Source organism: Vespa mandarinia, chromosome 18 (assembly GCF_050613455.1).
Source record: "Vespa mandarinia isolate Hongniang chromosome 18, ASM5061345v1, whole genome shotgun sequence".
Lineage (NCBI taxonomy): Eukaryota > Metazoa > Arthropoda > Insecta > Hymenoptera > Vespidae > Vespa > Vespa mandarinia.
The window spans coordinates 380,066-391,118 of NC_140827.1; the positions used below are offsets into that span (position 1 = coordinate 380,066).

At 32.7% G+C, this 11,053-nt stretch overlaps 1 long non-coding RNA gene across 5 annotated transcripts in view; it reads left to right on the plus strand.

Annotated features, from left to right (window-relative positions):
• LOC146872413 (uncharacterized) overlaps positions 1-11,053 on the plus strand; it is a 64,637-nt gene that overhangs the window by 24,412 nt on the left and 29,172 nt on the right. For 4 of the 5 annotated variants that reach the window (XR_014983180.1, XR_014983183.1, XR_014983184.1 and 1 more), the window contains one exon: positions 1,337-6,785. The exons of the other annotated variant lie outside the window; for it this stretch is intronic. This is a non-coding gene — a long non-coding RNA (uncharacterized LOC146872413). Of the gene's footprint in view, positions 1-1,336; positions 6,786-11,053 lie in introns of those variants that run through there. 5 annotated transcript variants of the gene reach the window in all.

The following is an 11,053-nucleotide window of genomic DNA, read 5'->3' on the forward strand; positions in this document are numbered from 1 at the left end:
TTCCTAGTTGTCAATCAAGTGACGGTTTTTTATCTTTCCGTGCTAAAAGTAGAGTTATTACCTCTTCAATAAGGTACCATGGAAGGTATCATTATTGAGCATGCATTGAATACATCTACACCGTGTTTTCGTTGGAAACAATTGTACATCTATAGAAAGATATTGTCTTGCTTTATTACAGTTTTGTCTGCTCTCGATATGCATGTGCCAGATATCAAAGCGAATTTATCGATTTGTAGGAGTTGGTTTCGTTGATTTCTATTGTTAAACCGAATAAACCTTATAATTTATGTAGTTATTTCGACTCATTGTTGTCCAAAAATATTTTGGATTCCGTTTATTATTCTATAAATATGATATGTCTTTAGCCTCATGTGCGCCGCATGTATACAGAAGTCCAATAAATGCAATATAATATTGCAATAGATAAATCCCATGTTGTTTTCAACACTTGAAGTACTTCTAATTCTATGCATTTTCTTATGCACATTAAGTCACTCGATTGTGTTATGATCAATAATCAAGGAAAATGCCGACACTTTTCTCTAATATTTTGTTTAGTGTAGTCTGTCGGTTCCTGATGTTTCTCTGAAAATATTATGAATCCGCTATTAGACTTTTATGTCATTTTCCGAACAATCTTCGTCGATATTATATATTTCGTTGAATAAATTGATTTTCTTCGATTGTCTAGACATTTTTAGGATGAATATACAAATAATAAAATAAAAACTAAAACATAAAAATATAAACCGAACTGGTGGAAGGCAAAAAATGGATACATAAATAGAAAAAAGTTCAAATTTTAATCCTATTACAAAATATTGTTAGTTCTGTTCATTTTGTTGAAACCAGCATTTATAACACGTAATTCACTCTGTTATACACTCTGTAGACGTAAGAGACTCTATGGAATTTTAATGTTTTATGATAGGATCACAAGATCGTACTGTTGTACAAAGACGGCTAGATACTTTTTCGAATTGCGTATTTTTTTACATAGTGGATAAGGTAATATATAAGACAAAGACAATAGACTTTTAAAATAATTCTAGAAATACATTTCCAGAAAATTTCGTTGCAAATAACATGAACTGTGCAAGTGATCAAATGACCACTCGTGATAGGCCAGTCAGGCTATGAATTTTTTTCAGAAAGTGAACAATAAAAAAAGTTGCGAATATTGAAAAATGGGTTGTACATATATTAACCCTTTCGCTACAAGCGTCGGTTATAGACGGCATCCGCGCGACGATCTGTGTGTACGAGCGTCGTCTATAGACGGCGTCAGCGTGATACTGCTTGATATTCAACCGTGCGATATTCTTGTTTTTAGGCATACCGCACATCGATGTGCATCGATGCTCCGTTCAATGGCGCTACTTCGACGGCACAGTGGCCTGATCAGCGGTGTCACTCTGATGGAGCACACTGCCGTAGCAAAAGTGTTAATATAGGAAAAGTCATGAAGTTAAATGGCGATACAATAACATTGTATACAGGAAATCTTGGACGAAATTTTAAAAACGCTCATTTCACAGCACGTGGTAGGTTTAGTGTTAAGGAACAAACGAACGATAGCTCCGTAGCAGAGCCAACGAAGCGATAAAAGTTAAAGTAAGCATTATTCCAATATAAAAGCCATAAATTCTTCATGTGTTACATCTACTACGAATGCTTAATTGATTTTTAGATAATTGTTTTCACTTATTTTCTGTTTTGCATATTCTTTAGTCTTTTATTACTTTATCCTTCAATATATATGATATTGTTTTATCCATCAATATCGTGATATATAATTTTATAAAATCCAACGATTCTTTTATGCCCTGAAGTACTTGTTATCCTGCGGTTCGCGGAAAAGTTTTAAAAGAAAAGCTAAATGGTAAATGGTCCGTTTCTTCTATATCCTCTCATCCGTCAGTTTTGAGTCCTCTATTTGTTCTGAATAGTTAGGATATGGTATTACGTTTCTTTACGTTTTTTACATTTCTTATAAATTCATTTTCACTTTCACTATTCTCACTATAATTTGCATACTATCTTCAATCAGTTTTATTTTCGATTATAAGTAACCCTCGTATAACGCTGATGTTCTATTTCATAGAAATGTATAAATCATATTAAGCGAGACTCGGATATAATAAAAAAAATCGTTGCAAATCCTTTTCAAATTGTTTGCAGTTCTTTTCAAATTTTATACTTTATATATTTTTTTAAATTATAACATGACAAAAAAAATACATTTTTATTTAATTAAAGTAATTCATAAACCTAAGATAACATACAAAGTATGAAGTAAATGATAGTACATATATAAAATTGTAAAAGTTACGAACAGATCACGATCTTCAAACATTTCATCGATTTTTTTATGCCAACATACGAAAAATTAAAAACTAATGCATATAAGTATTTTTAAAAATATATAAAGTAACAAGTTAAAATTTTTTAATTCCAAAACCGCGATATATCCAAGCCGTATTGTTTAAGTACCGCCTTATACGAGGATTACTTATACTTTATAATGAAAATAGTTTCGTTATAACTACGCAGTTGGTGTCACTGAAATGTAGGTATAAGTTCTTGCAAACGCAACGTCATTAACATAAATATTTAAAAAAAAGTTCTGTTGATCATTTCTACGAGTGTTAATTCTACGATATTATATATCTGTGTAATCGATTTGTTGAAACTTCATTATTGTAAATTGTTCAGCGAAGGTTTTAATTTAATGTTAACAATGGCAATAAGTAGATATAATTAGTATTATCAATTATTGGGAGACTGTATAAATAAATAGCGATACACAAAAGTCGATTGGTTTTTGCAATACTGTAATTTGTTAATGATTTCGGGAACAACATGATTTTATCCACGAGAATTGAGAAAAATGAAGATTATAATCATCTATAACGTTCTTATTTGGAAAAAACTAATCGATTTGAGCGCATTTACTTGATCAAATATTTAAGAAGTTTACTAAAAAATTTGCTCAATTTTTAAATAATCGTTGATAAAACTGCATATTTAAAATTGAATCTTCATATTTAAAATATAATTAAATGCATTATAAAAAATGCATTTTATTGCTATTTTTTTGCAGCTTTCCAATAATTTTATGAATTCGAATTTTATAGCAGAAAATGAAAGTAGCAAATTTGAAAAATGTTATTCACTTATTTTATATTTTATATTATTATATTTTTACAATTTGTAATTTGTAACAGCTAGTTTAAATTTTGAAAATCTTTATCATCATTCTTACATTTTTAATATATTACATCGAATAAATTATATTTATTGGTGATGCGGCAAAATACTCAGCTATATTCAGTTGTGTGAAAATTATTAGCATAAAAGGATTTCAAATAGTTATATTTTGAAAAGGCAAAAAATGTTTCATTTAGATGATAGATTCGAAGTAGTAGAAGAAAGTAGAAGAAGAATATATTGTTTTTTACATTAATAAACAAATAACGTAGTACTATCCGTATTTTTAACTACGGTTCAAGAGATATGCGGAACCAAGATGGTTGGCGAACTGACTTGTCAGAAATTCCGAAATGGCTGAAACGAATTCGCAACAAGATCGTTGCTACAAAGTTTTGACAATATTGTATATGACGCATGGACAAAGCCCAAAGCACAAGGAGCTATAGTAGATATAATGATAGATCTTTATCAAACTGCAATCAGAGAAAAAATTGGCGGTTTGAAGCTCGACAGGGCATATAAAATCGAGGATGTCGTACGATTATATAGCCTTGAAAGGATACCAACGCTCAACGGGAAATAACATCTAGTAAAGGTGCCATCTATCATGAAGTAGAATTGTTACCTACTATGATTAAAACCAGATGATTACAGATAATAGTTACTGAGATAGTAGCAGGTCTAGCTTGCAGAACGGAAGCCGAATGGTGTGCAAACCAGATGTGCAAACGCTGGCGATGCGGTTATCCTGTTGTGCCCCAGGAAGATTGAGTGGTGTGATCAACGTCCTAATTTATGGGAATGCGCCTTTATCAACGTTATGGTGCCTGGAGAGATGATGGCATCTAAGTGCAACTAGGAGCTGTGTTGTAATAGTGTGTATAGACTTAATACTCGCTGCTTCAGTTTTTCCAAAAGTCCTGTAAGACTATAAGTCCACAAGTCTCGTTTACGCGTTTGTTCGTCAGAATTTGTCACTATGTCTTTAAATTAAGGATCACACCCCTGCTCTTGATATGAAAACCAGAAGAAAGTGCGTGGAATTGAATATAAGAGTAGTCAGCTTCTGTTCGCCGATAGTTTTCCTGACATTGTATTTAGTTGATTTGATAACTGCCTCCTGCAATTCATTTGAGTGCAGATTGACTGGTGGAGGAATGGACTGTCAGTCAGTATTGAAGATGGATGCGCCGTCGCTAAGAAGCTGTTGATGGACTGTGGTACTGAGCAGACGATCTAGCTCGTGCAATTGGTGATGCGCTCCAAGAAAGTTGGTGACGTTATTACTGAAGATGACAGCCAAGTTTGTCGATAGATAACGAAGCGGCGATGAATAAATAATGTTGGATCAAGAAAAAGTAAGAATGGATTGATTCCTGATGTTTCTTTAACTTGGTGCACGACGCAAAAAAGGATAATCACAAGTTCAGAAAGGGTGAGATGATTGGAGTTTCTTCAATGAAATTTTTGTATTGCAATTTCTCTATTGTGGAATACTCATGCCTAGTTCTTTTCCTCCTATAAGTCGTTTCTATGATATTCTATAGATATTCTGTCGATTTATTGACAGTGACGAATTAATGTGGTATTATACACTTAAGATAGTTATTTATCCAAATTCTTTATTAAAGGGAAAATATTCTAAAAAACCGAGTCTGAAAAGAAAAAGACTAATTAGAGAGCGAGCGCAGCACACTGTCTGTCATATAAAAGATATATTTATAATAAAATTTACGCAAAGCATGATAAGGAGTCACATGATAAGGAGTTTAATAATTAAGATAATACGAAGAATAGAATAACATAGACACTCTGTGAGGCCCGGAGTAGAGTATTATCAAGGGAATCTGATCAACTCAAGTAAGCATATGAGAACACTTTCAACCTACTATGAATAAATTGTTTGATTTTGGATTAATTGGAAGTCAGGACAAGTTTAATGGTATCGAATTGTTTATTAAGCTTATACAAAAAGGAGTTGTGATACGATGATTCATATTTGACTGTAAGAAAATCTGCCGTAATGACTTGTCAAAGAGCATTTCTGATGAAGCGCCAAGGTTCTCTTTAAAGACTGTGTAAATTTAGAAGCATAGTCACAAGAGTTGTATCCAGAGGATACAGTTGGCTTGCACATTAGGACTATCTTAAATTTACACCTTAAGTAGTTCCAACCTTTCCACTTTACTGGGAGTGATACGACGTAATTCTGATTTTTCGTGCTCCTATAATGTTCGCAAGTTTCGAGAAAAGTGATAATTTGAACTGTATACTTCTGGTGATAGCGAAAGTGGTGCTAAAGTAACAGATCTAGTGATGATAAAAAGCTTCAATAATTATTTACACTTCAATATCTCTTACAGAAATAACAAAGGGCTACTTGATAAATCGATCGAAAATTTGAAATTAATCTATTACAAATAACGTAATGACGTCCAGGTGAATGTTGGAATGGCTATTAGCAGTGATGTAAAAGACAATTTTATTCTGATATTGTGATTACATTGAAGTGTGTAATATTGAAGGTTAATGAAATAGTAATGGTATTAATGCGAAAGAGAGATGAATCAGTTGAGAAATAAATTGATAAAATCCAGACAAAAAAGTTTCCTTGGAGATATTTTAACTTGTTGTAACAATCGATGGATAGAAGGACGATGGTCGACTTTATTGATCAATTTCTAGCTTTCCAGCATGTTCAAAATTTGTAAAGTGCTGCTTGATGACGAGCAATATGAGAGAGGCAATGCCTCCAATAGTATAGCATCCCAAAAAAATGCTTAAGATCAACAATAATCTTAGGTTTGATATGGTTGAGAATTATCGTGATTGTGCTCTGAGAAACTTAATAGTCTTACTGATGAATGGAGCTGTATAGATAGATGACCTTTTCTTTACAAAATTGTCACTTGTCTAGATTAATATAGGATTGCGTCGATTTTTTCTTAGGATATTGAAAACTGTCCTAATGTATTGTAAGTATTTTTCTCGAGTGTCTGAAGTTATTAAATCGTCGATATAGCACAAAGTACAATCTAAGCCACATAGACAATTATTCATGTGGTGCTGATAAGTTCATGTAGCGAAGTTTTGGAGCATTTCAGTGTACTCATATAAGCTAAGGTAACAGCTATTTTGGGAATACCGTCAGTAGCTATAGACTATCTGGTGATACACGTGTAAATTTTTATCACATAATTTCTTACTTTCCGTTGGCTGATTCGATGGTTTCGTTTTAATTTCTTAACCCACGAATAGAAAGCTTGAAAATAAATACTTTGGAATTGACTTACAACAGACCAAGATTTTTGTTGCAAATTTCGTATTGCAATGACATATAAAGGACAATGAAAAACTACAAGGTCAATATCAGTAGACGATCTGGGAACAAAAAGTACGTATAAACTAATCTTCAAATTATAAACAATGATTAAACTAAATGATAACATTGTTCAGACAAAATGACGAGTAAAGTCATTCTAAAAAAATCGCCTTTCTTGCGCGAATCTATTGCGTAACATTAACATGCTCTGTGCCACGTATACCATTTATGGTATACATTAATCTTGATCTTCAAGCCAAGTGTATCATAAATGGTACACTAAGACATGTTTATTTAATGTGCTAAAAATATATTTTATGGCAAATTTAATTCTGTAAAATATATTTCCACTAAAAGAATAAAATATTATAAATAATCTAGTATAGAACAAAGTACTTAAATTTGATTAATTGTTATCTATATAATAATTAATAATTACATGTAATTGTTGACTTTTTTAATGCAAGAAATGTATAAAAACGACTTGTTTAGATTACAGAACATCACTAATCTTCTAGTTTTTGCCTTGACATGACTTGATTTTTAAGATGAACATGTCGTTCAAAAATATGACTGTTTCTGAGCCAATGTTTGCATCGCGTAAATGTTAGTCTGTTCTATTCTGTCTTGGAATATTTCTTCGGTAACAAGAAGTAAGTAAAAATCTTCTTTCCACAAATAATCCGATAATGTTATTCCAGGTGTACCTATGAATGATATAAGTGAAGGTTAATTTCCACTTGGATTTATTCATTCATCTGTTAAATTATCAGCAATATTTTGTGCTTCATCTTCACTTTCGCAACTATATACAATTCGGTGGCATTTCGATCTATGACGCGCGGTAACATTGCTTGTCTCATCAGATGATAATATAATATAAATCTGCGCGAACGTTTTATACTAAATGGGAGTTCTATTTCATTGGAAATAGAATTGGAACTATCTGTGTTTTATACTTTCATATTGCATATCATTAGGGAAAAAAATTGAAAGTTGAATCACTCGATCAAATAAAAAATTAAAAAATGCAAGAATAAATTAATGAAAGTTAATAATAGAGACTTGTTTCTCAACAGAAACAAATGAAAAACCAAAAATATTACCTCCATATGTTTACCTACTTACTTTCTTTTTTATTAAATATTTTATTTCCTTCGTTTTTTCTTAACAAATTCGAATATAGCGGGTTCTTTTTACTAATCGATAAGTCTCGAAATGACTGACTTTTACAATCGAACTGACTGCAGAACCACCAGGTTATGATAATTATTCTAAACAAGCTTATGGATTGATGATGCAAAGAAATATTGTGTGATAATATACCAATCTATAGTCAAAACATCAAATGGCCCGAACGACAAGTCGGGCAAAAACGGCTTGCCACGGAATGTGTTAATGAGAGGATACATTAATCCTTTCGCTACGATAGCCCCGTCCGCCGAAGTACCGCCACTCAACGAAAACTCGCGCCGGAAATATGCACAGTGCGCGTGGTTTCTATATACATGTTGTTCTAAATCTTAAATAGGAACTGTGCTGTATAGAACATTCATTGCTCTAATATAATAAGTATATTTACATTTTTAATATGAAAGGACTTACAAAATTATTAAAATACAAAATACAAAATTATACGTAACATAGGTATTTATATAATTACAAAGCTTAACAATTAAATCTTTAATATAATTAATAGCGACACGAAAATTATTAAAATATAATGTGTAAATATAATACGTAAAATATATGTAGAAAATATGTAACAAAATATGTAAATATGTAAAAAATATGTAAAAACTAATAATGTAATTCTGTGCAATTTATTTGGAAGCAAGGATTTATACAAAGGCCAACATCGCAATCTTTGCACTCATACCGCGAATCCGTTCTTTTATTATTTTTACTATAAATTATACACCTCCGTCTTCTGTTTTCAGCTTACAAAATGTAGGAAAATGCCTGTCAGTTAACCTCATCTGATTATCAGCGGGTCTGCCTTGACGTCCCGTTGCATTGTGACGATCCTTTTAGACTATCTGTTTTATCAGCGTCAAATGAAATTTTGCCATCGATATTGTTTCTCTTCGATTGTGCTTATACATACAATATGCATTCCACACACAGATTTTTATGAGGTGGAAGAAAAATTTCCGATACCACTTTAGCGGCTTCTGGATACTCTGTTCCCCTTCATATCTCGATACTGCTTCAAAATTTACAGTATGTATAGTGGAAACCATATGGACTTCTTTTTTATCTATCCACTTCACCGCTAGCAAATTTTTTGCTGCATGAAAACATGCCTCTCCTTTTTTCAATCGCTCTTCCATCGTTGGCATTCCTTGACGTCTTGTTTTTACAGTGCTGCATACATTCGTACAGTTATCGTGTAAAAAGTTAAATAATGCTGGACTTGAATAAAAATTATCAGTGTATAGTATGTGACCTTGGCCTAAGTATGGTGACAAGAGTGATAAAACAATTGCACCTGATTTTCCAATTCCACTGATGTCACTTTCTGTAACAATTGACTTTCCTTCGTAAACTATAAGGTCTTGGACATAACCTGTTTTGCAATCACAGAGTATGTATGATTTTATTCCAAATCGATTCCTTTTCGAGGGAATGTACTGCTTGGAGGACAGGCCACCTTTGTATAACATCAAGCTTTCATCAATGCAAACTTTTTCATACGGATAAAATGTTTCGCAGAACGATTTTCGTAGCATGTTTATTATGTCACTTATTTTATATAGACGATTATCAGCGGGCTCTTGTTGACGGCTAAAATGTATCATCTGTAGTATCCAAAGATACCGATCTTTGGTCATTACTTCACTAAAAATACTACTGCGTAAGTATTTATCAATACTCCAATATTTGTGTAGTACTAGTTTTTTATTACGTGTCATGAGTAGTGACAACGCAAAGAAACAGTACATCTCCTCTAGTGTCGTGTTTTTTAGAGTGTCCATGTTGTTATTGCTCTTTTGAGGCGAGTAATAATTGGTCTCATCCACAATATATTTTACGAGCTCTTGATAAGAAGACAATTCGAAATAATCGATAATTTTTGACGATCTTCCTCAGTCCTGAATTTTCTGAAGAAAATTTATGAATACATGGTGCGAAATTTTTCGATGTCCAACTTATGTTGCACTTAGTGTCCTTTGTATTATCATCAATTAACTCTGCTTCTGATTCTGAAGTGCTGCATATATTATTTCTCCGTCATCTTTTACACCGATGGACATTATTTTCATTTTCAGAATTATTTACTTCAGTTTCAAACATAATACTATTTTTATGCTTTGTACTCATTCTGAAAGGGCCTAAACTATTTTTGTAAATATATTTTCAAACAAAACCCTAACCTGAAAATTCTAATTTTTAAGAGTTAAGAATTATACCTTAAGCCGATCTATTCCTAATTCCTGTAAAAACCAAATATGTAAAATCGTTTACTGCCGAATGGATTCCATAGAATATTTGGTATAAAACAGTAAACGATCGCCTTGATGTTTGTAGTTTATTGCGTAATACGTTTGGATGTGACTTCAACAAAGAGCAGTTTTAAAAAGTTCTACTAATTGATTAATCCATTATGTCAATAAAATCAACGGAAAATGCTCTGCCGATAACGAAAAATGTTGCCATCGACTATAGATGACACTTGTACAGATCATTTCGATGCCGCATATATACGGCGCTCGTACCCAGAAGTCGTGGTGTGGATGCCGCGTAGATGCGGCGCCCGTACCCACAGATCGTCGAGTGGATGCTGCATATATGTGGCGCTCGGAGCGCCATGGTTAATAGATCGGTCAATGGTTTAGACATTTTTAAAAATCCCGGTATGAACCTACAGTAATATCCGGTGAGCCCTATAAATATTCTTGACCTACTGCGGTAGCGGAAATTTCTTAACCACGTCTAATTTCTTTGAATCCGATTTTACCATGCGTTCTCCAATAATGTGTTCTAAATATGCTACTTCCTTCTTCAAAAACTCACACTTGTCCGGATGCAGCTTGAAGTTAGTCGCCCTTAACCCTTTTATTAATCCTCTATGGACCGAATTTTTGTTTTAAATCCAAAAAAATTCTGGGAACAAAAAATCAGCAATTATAAACCTATTTATGCAAATGAAGAAAAAAAATTTCTGTTTAAACAATTTTATTTCAGTATATTCACTATGTGACTTTCAGGTCAAAACGGCCTATAATGTTCGCATTTCTGTGTTTGAAAACTCAAGTGTGGAATTCCACAAAATAGTTTGCACTTGGCGTCAAACATAAATATACATTACATTTGGGACATTTAATTTTGGGAACTCCTTTACATCCGGGCTCTTTGCAACGTCCTCTGTTATCCGAAAAAATTGGTCAATATGCCACTTCATCTTTTCGCACGTCTTTTACAGGTAGCGTTGTATTTGGTCATTTTTTTTTTTATTTTGCAATTGTTTATATACCTCATTTGAAGTAGGACGCCTCCTTTCCTTCTGGGTTT